The sequence below is a fragment of the Aotus nancymaae genome, unplaced genomic scaffold, assembly GCF_030222135.1.
Source record: "Aotus nancymaae isolate 86718 unplaced genomic scaffold, 86718_ANA_hifiasm-v0.15.2.pri h1tg000064l_0, whole genome shotgun sequence".
In the NCBI taxonomy this organism is placed as follows: Eukaryota; Metazoa; Chordata; class Mammalia; order Primates; family Aotidae; genus Aotus; species Aotus nancymaae.
In genome coordinates, this window is record NW_026988478.1 from 1,702,149 (window position 1) to 1,715,410 (window position 13,262).

Sequence of the window (13,262 nt, forward strand, 5' to 3'; positions counted from 1 at the left end):
AAGCCCAGACACATCCCAGACCCATTAAATCACAACTTCTGGGGTGGGATATGAGTGGTAATATTGGCAAATGCTTAACAACAGGCTCATTGGGAGGAAAAGCCCTGACCTGTAACATTTGCTGATTACTGTGGTGTAAATATTCCCATCATGGTGATTTCCAGCTGCAACGTGCCTTCACGGGATGCAGAGCTGAAAAGAGATGCTCAGCAGCAAACCGTGACACAGCGTCTTCATCATGTAGAAAGAACATATAAATGAGGTTGGGTGCAGTGGCTCATGCTTGTAATTCCAGTTTTCTGGCTGGCCAAGGTGGGAGGATTGCTTGAGGCCAGGAGTTTGAGACCACCTTGGCAACATGGTGAGGCCTTGTCTTTAGGACAAAAAAATTAGCTGGGTGTGGTGGTGTGCATCTGGGATCCTCGCTACTGGGGAGACTGGGATGGGAGGATCACTTCTGCCCAGGAAGTCAAAGCTAGTGAGTCATGATCATTGCACTTGAGACCCTGTCTCAAACAAAAACAAACAAACAAAATATAAAAAAATCTCAAGAGCATAGATGATAGTTAAATGTATTGAAACAACTTGGAGGTGATGGGTTTTGAATATTTATTACTTTCATTTTTAATATAATTTATTTCATTGTAAGTTTATATGTATATAATTTAATTTTAAATAGTGACTGTGTTAGATACCTGACTCACAAAATTTCTGAAATTGAAAACATCAGCTCTGGTGAGCAGGTACACACCAGCTCCAGTTCACTATGGGACAGGCAGCAGTCATTTTTTGAAGCTCCCTAGTAACCCCAAAGTGCAGAAAAATTTGGGATCCACTGCTTGAGATCAGTGGTTTTCAGACTTAAACTTGCATCAGGATAGTTTGGAAGGCTTGGTGAAACACACGTCGCTGTCCCCACCACACCCCCCAATTCCTGATGCAGTAGATCTTAGAGTGGGGCCCAGGAACTTGTCCTTCTAACAAGTTCCCAGGTGATGCTACTGCTGCCAGTCCAGGGACTCCACACTTTGAGATTAAAAAGATGCCCACCTCGGGTTCTAGTTAGCTTCCTTTTGCAGGCTGGGCCAGGCATGGTTGAAGTCAGTCTGCCCTCACCCTTGTCACAGGTACTAATTCCTTGCCAGAGGGTGGCAGGCACAAAGAATGGCAGGGGTCTAGGTGCAGTGCTCTTATCTTGAGGATGCCGTGGAAGGCTCTGCACCTTCTCCAGTATGTGATTCCTCAGCCTCCCACCCACACTTCCAAGGCAAAAGGTGAGCGGGGTGGGCAGGGAGCAGGCAGCAGAGCTATCGCTCTGAAAGCCATTACCAGCTCCCTCAAGGAAGTCACAGTTGCCTGACCTCAGTCACTATGGACACTGGCCAGATACTGGTAAGCTGGGATCTGGAGGAATTGGAGGAATGAACACTGAGGCTAGACAAAGGGAGACAGCTTGGTTAGCCCTCATATTCAAAGGCTAAGGAAAGTCAGAGGCTATGCTAGAGTTTTCCGGAGAAACAGAACTAAGAAGATTAATATATATATGTACACACAGATAGATACACACACATACACATAAATATATATTTGTGTGTGTATCTATCTGTGTGTGTGTGTATATATATATATCTTCTTAATCTTTTTTTTTTTTTTTGCTACAGGGTCTCACTCTGTCGCCCAGGAGTGCAGTGGTGTGATCCTAACGGCTCTGTGTCCCTGCCCAAATCTCATGTTGAATTGTAATCCCCAGTGTTGGAGGAGGGTCCTGTTGGGAGGCGATTGGGTCATTGGGGTGGATTTTCCCCTTGCTGTTCTCATGACAATGAGTGAGTTCTCATGCAAGCTGGCTGTTTAAAAGCATGTAGCACTCCCCCTTCACTATCCTCCTCCTGCTCCAGCCATGTAGGACATGCCTGATTCCCCTTTGCCTTCTGCCATGGTTGTACGTTTCCTGAGGCCTCCCCAGTTATGCTTCCTGTACAGCCTGCAGAGTCGTGAACCAATTAAACCTCTTTTCTTTATAAATTACCCAGTCTCAGGTAGTTCCTGAGAAAGGTTCCCACCAGCACTCAGCAGGTGCAGTCTCCCGGCGAGCTAGGTACTGAGCCGGCCGTGGTACTCTGAGGGCTGCCTGACTTGCATCTCTAGTTTCTACATCTCCAGCGCATGCTGCTGGCACACAGTAGTGGGACAAGACAAGGAGCAGGGAGAGATGGGATTCACGCACACATGGCTGATGACTGCTGGCTCATTTCTGCGTGAGCAAATACAGCGCACATCCTGGATGACAACCACATGGGGGGCTCCCACTTAAATGAGCCAAGACTGGGCAGCACACTGCTGCTGTTCCTGGCTGCAGAGTGGCCTGTGCTCTGTGGCCAGAGTGACCACGACACACACTCAGCAGGGCGGGGGGAAGCCATAACTGAGTGATGGCTTAATGATGCTTCTGGTGAGAGGAGTTCAATAAGGTATATGAGAATTCTTTGAAGATCAAGTTGATAATCAAAGATAGATACGGCAATGAACATGTTTCACATCCCGGTTGATACACGTCATTTTGCCATCTGGAGTTACCACCAACTGAGTAGACCCTGGTGGAGTCTTCTTCCAAATCTCGGAGTCCAACAGGCTGTCTGAGAGCACAGGTATGGATGATCGGCTCATGGAAGAAAAAGCATCTCAGTGATCACCAAGTAGACCATACATGGAGAAGCCTTTCAGCACCAGGGTTAGCCATTCTGGTGAGAGAAACTACCAGAGTGTCCTGAGCACAGTGAGATAGATGAGACGGATGGGAGATCAAATCTAGGTGAGACGAGTCCTAAAAGTATCATGCCCAAGCATCTCACCCTTCTCCACCTGCTGCTTAGTGGAGCCGAGGCCAGGAACCTGCAAACTACATTTCTTAGATCCCTAGACAGATGGCCTCTTTTAGGTTTGCCAAAAGGAGGCGTTAGAGAGAAACTGAAAGGAGAGCAGAGGGGAGACAGAACGCCCCTCCCGTTTTTCCTGTTTCTGCCTGTATAGCTCCAGCAGGAGCAGTTGGCTTCAGCCTCCGGCTCCTCTTGGCACTCCCAGAACCAGCCTCGCCTGCTGAATGCCAGGTTTGAAGAGGATATCAAGATACTGTCTAAGAAGGTCTAGGATGGCATCCAAAGTGTGTTCATCGGGTTTTGAAAGAAGATCAGGGCACCACAAGGCCAAACGTTATCACGAGGAGTAAGGCATGTCCAGAAAGCCACCTTCATCTCTACTACGATGGAGGACAAAGAACTCAAACAGGTACTTCAGAGAATAAGCTACAAATTGCTAAAAATAAAAACAGTATATAAACAAACAAAAAACTGGCCAGGGGTGGTGGCTCACACCTGTAATCCCAGAACTTCGAGAGGCCGAGGTGGCAGATCACTTGAGCTCAGGACTTCAAGACCAGCCTGGGTGACAGAGCAAGACCCTGTCTCAAAAAAACAAAAACAGACCAAAAAACACACACAAAAAAACCATGCTATAACCACGCACATACACAAAAGTTCAACTTCACCGGTAATTTTTTTTTTTTTTTTTTGAGATGGAGTTTTGCTCTTGTTACCCAGGCTGGAGTGCAATGGCGCGATCTCAGCTCACCGCAACCTCCCCCTCCTGGGTTCAGGCAATTCTCCTGCCTCAGCCTCCCGAGTAGCTGGGATTACAGGCACGCGCCACCATGCCCAGCTAATTTTTTGTGTTAGTAGAGACGGGGTTTCACCATGTTGACCAGGATGGTCTCCAACTCTTGACCTTGTGATCCACCCCACCGGTAATTTTTTTAAAAAAAGAAAAAAAAATCAATATTAAAATGTCATTTTCTACTCACATTGACAAAATTATGTGAAGACGATAAACATTGATTCTCAAGAAATAATTATTGAGGAGCACAAAATAGATTATATAATGGATTGTTTGGGTGTTATTTATGATGATGAGAAAGTTAAGTTACATAGCAAACAATAGAATGATATTAAATAATATGAAATATTACTTAGATATTGAAATAATCCTGTAAATAAATGTATATTGCCATATAAAATGTGTGTGGAATAATATTACTTAATAAAGTTTAAAATTTAAATAGGAAACATATACATCTAGCGATGACCCCATTTATGTGAAATGTATGAGTGAGTATGTAGATACGTGCATGTACACACACATATATACAATCGTGCATCTATTAATGATAAGGGTATGTTTGGAGAAAGATGTTGTTAGATGATTTCATCGTTGTGTCAACATCAGCGTGCACTTACACAAACCCAGATGGTCCAGCTTACCACACACCCAGGCTGTATGGTGCAGCCTATTTCTCCTCGGGTCTGAACCCGTACAGCATGTTACATTACTGAGCATTGTAGGCAATTGTAACACAATGGTAAGTATTTGTGTATCTAAGCATATCAAATCATAGAAAAGGTACAGTAAAAAATACAGTATTATGTTTCTGTTGACTGAAACATTATTAGGCGATACATGACTGCATATGAAAGAGATTTTTTTTTTTGAGACGGAGTCTTTCTCTGTCACCAGGCTGGAGTGCAGTGGCACAATCTCGGCTCACTGCAACCTTCGCCTCCTGGGTTCAAGCGATTCTTCCGCCTCCGCCTCCCGAGTAGCTGGGACCACAGGCGTGTGCCACCATGCCCAGCTAATTTTTTTTTTATTTTTAGTAGAGACGGAGTTTCACCATGTTGGCCAGGATGGTCTCGATCTCTTGACCTCCTGATCTGCCCGCCTCGGCCTCCCAAAGTGTTGGGATTACAGGCGTGAGCCACCGCACTTGGCCGAGATATTTTTAAAAGGAAAGATTTTTAAAGTCCTGATGCCCAGGCCATACTCAAGCCAATGAAATGATAGTAATTTGTTGAGTAGGACCCAGCCCTCAAGCACTTCACGTGATTACAATGTATAGCCACAGTTGCAAATCACTGATCTAAGCACATCCCACTTTATTCTATACACTCGCCTCTTCACCTCCAAAGTTAAACTTCTCTTTTTCTATGTGTTTCCCAATCTATTTCTTTTGGTAGAATTTGGCCTTCAGGAAAATAGAGAATCTCAGTGTTGATTTGCTACAAAGAAGCCTGGAACAGGCTGAGCACAGGGGCTCACGCCTGTGTTCCTAGCACTTTGGGAGGCTGAGGCAGGAGGATCGCTTGAGCCCTGAGTTCAAGACCAGCCTGGACAACATGAAGAAACCTAGTCTCTACAAAAATTAGCTAGATGTGATGGCATGTGCCTACATCCTAGCTACTCAGGAGGCTGAGGTGGAAGGATTCCTTGAGCCCATGAGGTCAAGGCTATTGTGAGCTGTGATCACACCACTGCACTCCAGCCTGGGCAGCTCAGTGAGATCCTGTGGCAGAAAAAAAGAAGCCTGAAGCATTTTCCGGGTCAGGGTGTCTAGAATGTTTTAGTGGCCAGTCTAACTCTGCTTGAGTGAATCATCCACAGATATCACAGGTCTCAGGTCGAAAGAACCTTCTGAAAGTGGTTCTGAGCAGAAGTCTGAAAAAGAAACACACAATCACATACACAGCAGGGCCAGGGCTGAATTCCCAGCTGGCTGGGAAAAGCTATCAAATATTAGATGTTTATAACATGGACTCTCTTTCATTAGTGACCTTTCATTAAGTTGAATCATTTCCTTTGGAAATAAAAGAAAATGCCTCAATTGTTTTTGACAAGTTCTCTTCATCTTTGAAAATATTTTGTAAAATGACTTATTGCACTTGCAACCTCAGACTTCCTCTAGATTTTGTCTCTATTGACCTAAGCAGACAATTACATAATGTTGTTGGGCAAACTCTTAATTTCATAGAGAAAAACTTCACATTGGAGTTGAGGGATCTCTTAGACCTCACCGTCTGCAACCCTCCTCCATTTTGTAGCTGGGGAGCTGAGATCCTGAGAACACCCAAAGGCCTTGGTTGGGGTTGGCCAGACATGAATGGCTGAGCTGGGGATGGAACCTTCAGCATGATTTTCACCAGATCACACTGTGCGGGCCGTAAGTATTTCACTGCAACTTCCTCTAGTTCCCCGATTGCCGCCTGGTTCAGCAGTAAGGTGCATGGCCTCCTAGTGTCAGCATGCCCTGGTTCAAATCCTGGCTCAACTAGATATTAGCTGTGAGAATTTTGTCAAGTTACTTAACCTCTCTGTGCCTCAGTTTTCCCATCTATCAAATGGAGATTCACAGGATTCTCATAAGGTTTAAATGGGCTAATTCAAGAAAGGAATTCAGAGCAGTGCTGGCCATAGTAACAGCCACTTTCATGTCCACGAGGCACTTTTATCCTATTGCCAGGCACCAGCCCCACTCTTCCTTCACTTTGGCTTTAGAGCCCCCTCTTGGTATTCCATTTCCCATGCTGAGCCCTGAAAGTCTGTGTCCTGTACCAGACAGGAGGGAGCTCTCACACCCAAATGGGGGAAAAGCTGCTCAGCTTGTGGTGAAGTGGGAGGACGGAAGGCTTGGGACTGGGAGCAGACAAAGGGCTCTAGGATCAGAGGTTTCTGAGCACTTTTGTTCAAAGCGTTGTTCATTCAGCCTTTCATCAACTCCTGACTAAGTCATTTGGGATGATTACCTTGCTCCCATAAGGATCATTAGCATTTTTCACAGGCATGGGCCTGGGCTGACCCCTCCCTTCCCTGTCCCTGCCTCTGCCTTTGCCCAGTGGACACAAGATGGCTTCCGTCAGTCATCAAACGCTATGGCCTTTTCTTACTGGGTCCTCATAATACCTGGTAGTGAGAGCTGGTGCTTTGCCCCATTTTATGAATGGGGAAGCCGAGTCTCAGAAAGACTTGCCGAGGCTGTGGGTAAATGCATGCAAGAGGCCTCTGGGTCCACACCTTCTGTTTGCTACTCCGCATTCTCCCGGACTCCACCCCGGTTTTGGCACCTGCCACCCATGGCTTGTCTCTCGCCACCCTCGTCCTTGTCCTCAACCATCCATGCGCATCCGCTCTGAGCTTCTCTCCCCAGCCACTCACGTTCCGTAAAGATCTATCTCCTTTCCTTCTCCCACCTCTTCCAGGGCCTAGTTTGAGGCTAGATCCTTAGTGAACGTGATTCTGCCTGAGATAGTGATGGTCCAAAATGGGTTCATGAGTGACTACTTTCAGGAAACCAAACTCATATCTAGCATGCCTTCCTTGAATCAAAATGCCACCCCCAAAGGGAATGACTCATGAATGATGGAAATTCCTGGTACCTTGGCAGACCAGAGGGTCAGCTGCTGCCACTGGTGAAGCTAGCCTGTGGAGAAGCAGACAGAGGCCTGAGTAGGCCTAGTGGCTCAGTCACCTTGAGCACATCGCTCCCCTCACTGACCTTTGACCCTCCAATGAAAGGGCCAATCAGATGTCGGCTGAGATAAACTCCAACCCATGTTCCATCTTCTCTAAAGTCCCAGTACACACAGCCATGGGTCTGTGGATCTTCCTCAAAATATACTGGTATTTTGCCTTCATCTCACCTACCTTCCTTATGGGGAGTTTCAGATTACCCAGAAAAGTCCCACTTCATCATCTACCTTCTACTAGCTTTGAGATGTATCAGGCTTTTTTCACCTCACCTTGGCTTCCATTTTCCTGTTTGCTTCTTGTAGACAGAGAAACCAGAAACAGGAAATCAAGAAAATGTTGAATTCAGTGAATATTTCTTTACTAACAATTACCTGTCAGTCACATGAAGCGAATAAGAAGGGGCAGGGGTCATGATTTTTGTCCTCAGGACCCCAAACTACAGTCCAGCCTGAGGTGGGGCCAGATGAGGACCCCAGGAGAGGAATGAGTAAGAACTCAGGGGGTTGGAAAGAGATTCACTGAGCCTGGAGTTGCCCGGCAAGGTAAGCGGGGTAGCCCCACTCAAGACAGAACAGTGAGTCAGCACAGGGTGTCGTCTTTCTTTTGTGTTTATTACACAAACAAATAGCAATGATGGAAACCATGGGGAAAGAAATCCTCACAATCGTCCCGCTAACACATCAGATGTTTTTATTTTTCCAAGTCCTTTTGCAGGCCCTGGTGACATTTATGCAAAAATGGTATGTTGTGGGAAACACAGCACGGGCCCAGTTCCACATCCAGCTGTTCTCACTTAGCCGAGCGTGTCTCTGTGCTGCTACACAAACTTCATCGGTTTAACAGCTGCACAGTGTTTCACTGGGTGCTTCCACCAATACCACCAACAATGAATGGATGTACCGGCTTCCTGAAATGTATGTGCTGATTAGTGCTGCTATCATTGTTATTATTTTAAATGTTTATTCATTTGTTAAACACAGAATTGTTTCATTTTCTGTATTTCCTTGATAAGTAGAGGGGTTGAACATGTATCCGTTCTTTTGTTTGCTGATTACAGCTTCTCTTGCTGGAATGATCGATTTGGGTTTTTTAGTCACCCTGGATCTGCTACCATGTACACAGGGTGAGCGACAGCCCTGATTTGCTCAGGACTGAAGTGGGTTCCCTGGGCATGGGGCTTTCAGGGAACGCCCCCCTCCGAAAATCCAGGGTGAGTTGGTTACCCTGTTTTTATATAATAGGCTCAGCAATTGTGCAATTAGTTCTTGATGAATTCCATTCCATGCTCCCAAATAAGCCTTCCTTTCTTTCTCCTCTGTAATAGTCAGAATAGTCATTACAAGAAATAAATGAAATAACATAGCTCAGGCACTTAGAACAGCTCCCGGATCATAGTATTTAATAAGTTTAGGGGAACAGGGCATAGCATATTGATTAAGACTGCGTTGCATAGAGTCACACCGCCGGCATTCAGATCCTCCCTGCTTGGATTCCTCCTCTGCAAAACTGAGATAATATTTACCTGCATTATACTTACTATGAAGATTAAATGAGCCAATCCAAGCAAAACACGCAGAATAGGGTGTGGCAAATTGTAAGCCCCCAGATGCTAGCTTCTCTTTATGGTAGGGGAAATGTCAGTCATTGCACACAAATCTTCACCCTTCCATTACCCACTGACCTCTAAAAACAAAAAAAAGAAAGAAAGAAATGTCAGTCGTATGTACCAATAACTGCCATTGTTGAACATCTACTAACTACATCTCATTTCATTGCCCGATGTCTGCTCACTTTGACACATACAGAAACAAGGACTCCAAGTGCTTAAGAAGTTTGCCCGGATGACACAGGTGGTGAGGACCAGAGCCAGCCGGCCCCAGAAGCAGGAGCTGCCTCACTTCATGAGCAGCATCTTCCCTGGGAAGGGGCTGGATACTGCCTGGAGGCTGACTCACGGTCACCCGAGATCATCTTTTGCTTTTTAATTGTGGTAAAATATGCACAACATTAAACTGACCACTTAATTTTGACGTGTCTGTTTCAGTGGCACATTCACAATATTGTGCAACCATCACCACCATTTCCTGAGATTATCTTTTTATAGTTTTTTTAGTTTGGTCATGTGCTGACTCTTTCCACACTTATACCCACCCCCACCCCGACCGTGTCCACAGCTTCTACACAAGAGACAGAGGGTTTTGCCTCCCAGGAGAGCCCCGTGAGCCACCAGTGACCCTGATGGAAGCTGAACATCATCCGCTTGCAATTACACAAGTGCCAGTAATACTGAGTTTACGACCACATATGCCTCACCTCTCCCCTCTTCTCGTCCTCCCCTAAGTGTGTCCGCTGAGGCGTCAACAGGACTCAGCAAGCTGAGATCACAAAGGGATCAGCATTGTTTTTTAAAAAGTATTTGGAGAAGTGTCGATTCATAGTCTTCATCCACTTTTTGATGGGGTTGTTTTTTTCTTGTAAATTTGTTTAAGTTCTTTGTAGATTCTGGTTATTAGCCCTTTGTCAACCATTCTGTTGGTTGCCGGTTCACTCTACTGATAGTTTCTTTTGCTGTGCAGAAGCTGATATGAACAGACACTTCTCAAAAGAAGACATTTATGCAGCCAACAAACATATGAAAAAAAGCTCATCATACTAGTCATTAGAGAAATGCAAATCAAAACCACATTGAGATGCCATCTCACGCCAGTTAGAATGATGATCATTAAAAAATCAGGAGACAACAGATGCTGGAGAGGATGTGGAGAAATAGGAACACTTTTACACTGTTGGTGGGAGTGTAAATTAGTCCTACCATTGTGGAAGACAGTGTGGTGATTCCCCAAAGATCTGGAACTAGAAATACCATTTGACCCAGCAATCCTATTACTGGGTATATTCCCAAAGGATTATAAACCTTTCAACTATAAAGACACGTGCACATGTATGTTCATTTCGGCACTGTTTACAATAGCAAAGACTTGGAACCAACTCAAATGCCCATCAAGGAGAGACTGGATAAAGAAAATGTGGCACATATACACCATGGAATACTGTGCAGCCATAAAAAGGATGAGTTCATGTCCTTCGCAGGGGTATGGATAAACCATCATTCTCAGCAAACTGACACAAGAACAGAAAACCAAACACCACATGTTCTAACTCATAAGGAGGTTGGGGGATTGGGGAGGGCTAACATTAGGAGAAATACCTAATGTAGATGACGGGGGGATGGATGCAGCAAACTACCATGGCACGTGTATACCTATGTAACAAACCTGCACGTTCTGCACATGTACCCCAGAATGTAAAGTATAATAATAAAAATAAATAAATAAGAAAAAAGGTATTTGGAAGAGAGAGGAGTTTGTGCTGCATCTGGGCAGATGCTTTTGTTTAGGGAGGTGATGGCCCTGGCCTCTCTGTCCAGGAGACTATAGGACCCGGGACTGGGAAATCTTCCATCATGCTGTGACTAAAACCAAAACTGAAGCATGTGAGTTTGGCCCGGTTCAGATGCTCCTGAGAACACGGCCCATCAGTCCCTGCACATTAAGGCTGCTCAGGGACTGGAGGGAGCCTCTGGCTTCCCATGAGGGTGCAAGGCTCCAGGAGAGCTGCACCCGCAGTGAGATAGGGCCAGGAGTGAGGGCTGACTTCCTTCCCCCAAGTTTCCACCCACCTTTTCTTTGAACTCTCTTCAGATCTTTATCCCATTGTCTTCTGCCTTCTATAGGCCACGGACTCTGGAGGGTGGTGACACCATCTCAGTGCTGCCTGTGTTTGAGCATGCAGGCGCTCAGTCACATGCATTGCCTCAGAGAAGGGCAGGTGACTTAGGAGTTTGGTACTGTGCTAACTATGACAAAGGAGTTCGAATATGAAAATCATAATACTAAGCACTTTCTCTCTCTCCTTTTTTTTTAAGACATGGTCTCACAAGACAGGTCTTTGGGGCTGGAGTGCAGTAACACAATCACAGCTCACTGCAGCCTTCAACTCCTGGGCTCAAGCAATCCTCCCACCTCAACCTCCGAAGAAGCAGTTGGGACCACAGGTGCGTGTCAACAAGACTGGGTATTTTTTTATAGAGAGGATGGTCTCACTACGTAGCCAAGACTGGTCTTGAACTCCTGAGCACAAGTGATTCAACTTCCCAAAGTGTTGGGATTACAGGCATGAGCCACCACACATGCGCCAAACGCTGTGCGAGTGCCTTCCATCAAGTGTCCTTACCACGACCCTATGAGGAGGTTCATGACGTTTTTTAATCATAGAAAAACTGGAGTGAGTCAGAGGAGTGTGACAAGGGGTGTGGCCTTTGGGCTGAGCTTACTGAGTGACAGGAGAGGACTCCCGAGGGCGGGTAAAACCCTCTGTCTCCCGTGTAGAAGCGTGGATATGGTGGTAATGGTGGCACAATATTGTGAATGTGCTTCACGCCACTGAAATAGACATGTCCAAATAAAATGGTCAGTTTACTGTTATGTGTATTTTATCACAATTAAAAAGCAAAAGATGATCTCAGGTGACCATGAATCAGCCTCCAGGCAGCATCCAGCCCCTTCCCAGTGAAGATGCTGCTCATAAAGTGAGACAGCTCCTGCTTCTGGGGCCGGCTGGCTCTCGTCCTCACCAGCTGGGCCATCTGGTCAAACCTCTTAACCGTTTGGAGTCCTTGTTTCTGTATGTGTCAAAGTGAAGGGATGTTGGGCGACAAAATGAGATCATTTAAAATTGTTACAGTACCTGGCCAGGTGCAGTGGCTCACGCCTGTAATCCCAGCACTTTGGGAGGAGGCTCTGAAAGAGGCTGCACGAACTGCAGGGGCCTGCAGAGGAGAGCGCGCAGTAAACAGGGCCTGTAGAAAGTAACTGGGCTTGCGAGGGCTCTGGGGGATGAGCAGCAGCACTCAAGGCCGATTCAGAGCAGAGGCTGGGAGGCCAGGCGTGGTGACTCATGCCTATAGTTCCAGCACTTTGGGAGGCCAAGGCGGGCAGTTCACTTGAGGCCAGGAGTTAAGACCAGCCTGACCAACACGGTGAAACCTCATCTCTATGAAAACCACCAAAATTTGCCAGGACTGGTGGCGTGTGCCTGTAATCCCAGCTACTTGGGAGGCTGAGGCAGGAGAACCACTTCAACTTGGGAGGTGGACGTTGCAGTGAGCCAAGATCGCACCACTGCACCCTAGCCTTTTGCACAGAGTGTAAAAAAAAGAACACAAGTTGGCAAGGTGGCAGCCTCTGGGGGAAGGCATTGGCTGGGAGGTGAGCTGCACCCTCGAGGCATTGTTCTGCTCCATGATTCTGGGCTGGGCTGAGGATGTGTTCAGAAAGCGCCGTCATCCAGAGGGAGCTCAGAGGATGAGCAAAGAGCAAGCAGCTTCCCGAAGAACATTTCCTGTGTTTACTCACTGTAGCTTAAGCAGAAGGTGTCTGCTATGGTAGCTTTGCCTGGAATAATTTGCAATTGACACAGTTTTCATGACCTTCTCTGGGTTTCCCCTCACTTTTTTTTTCCAGTTAACAGAATAGTGATGAGTAATTTTATCTGACTTCACCGTGACATCAACTGGCGCATCTCCTAAAGTAGCCTTTTGTCTGCTGACTGCCCTTCAGGGGGATGTATTTATATTTATGTCTCGTTTATTTGCCTCCTCTGTGGATTGTGGTTTTCCGGGAGAGAAGTAAATTCCGCTTTAGGAGAAAATGGAAAATCCAATTGTTCAATAGACGATAAATTGCATTTCCTCTCTCTTTTTTCAAAAGATGAGTGGTTAAGAATCACGTTAGGAATGGTCTTCATGCTAGAAATACACAGCTCCCAGTGTTTACATCTTGTGAGTTTGTAGAAAAGGATTCAGTTCACTATGCCACCTTCTCCATGAAGACTTCTTTGATCCTTCCAAC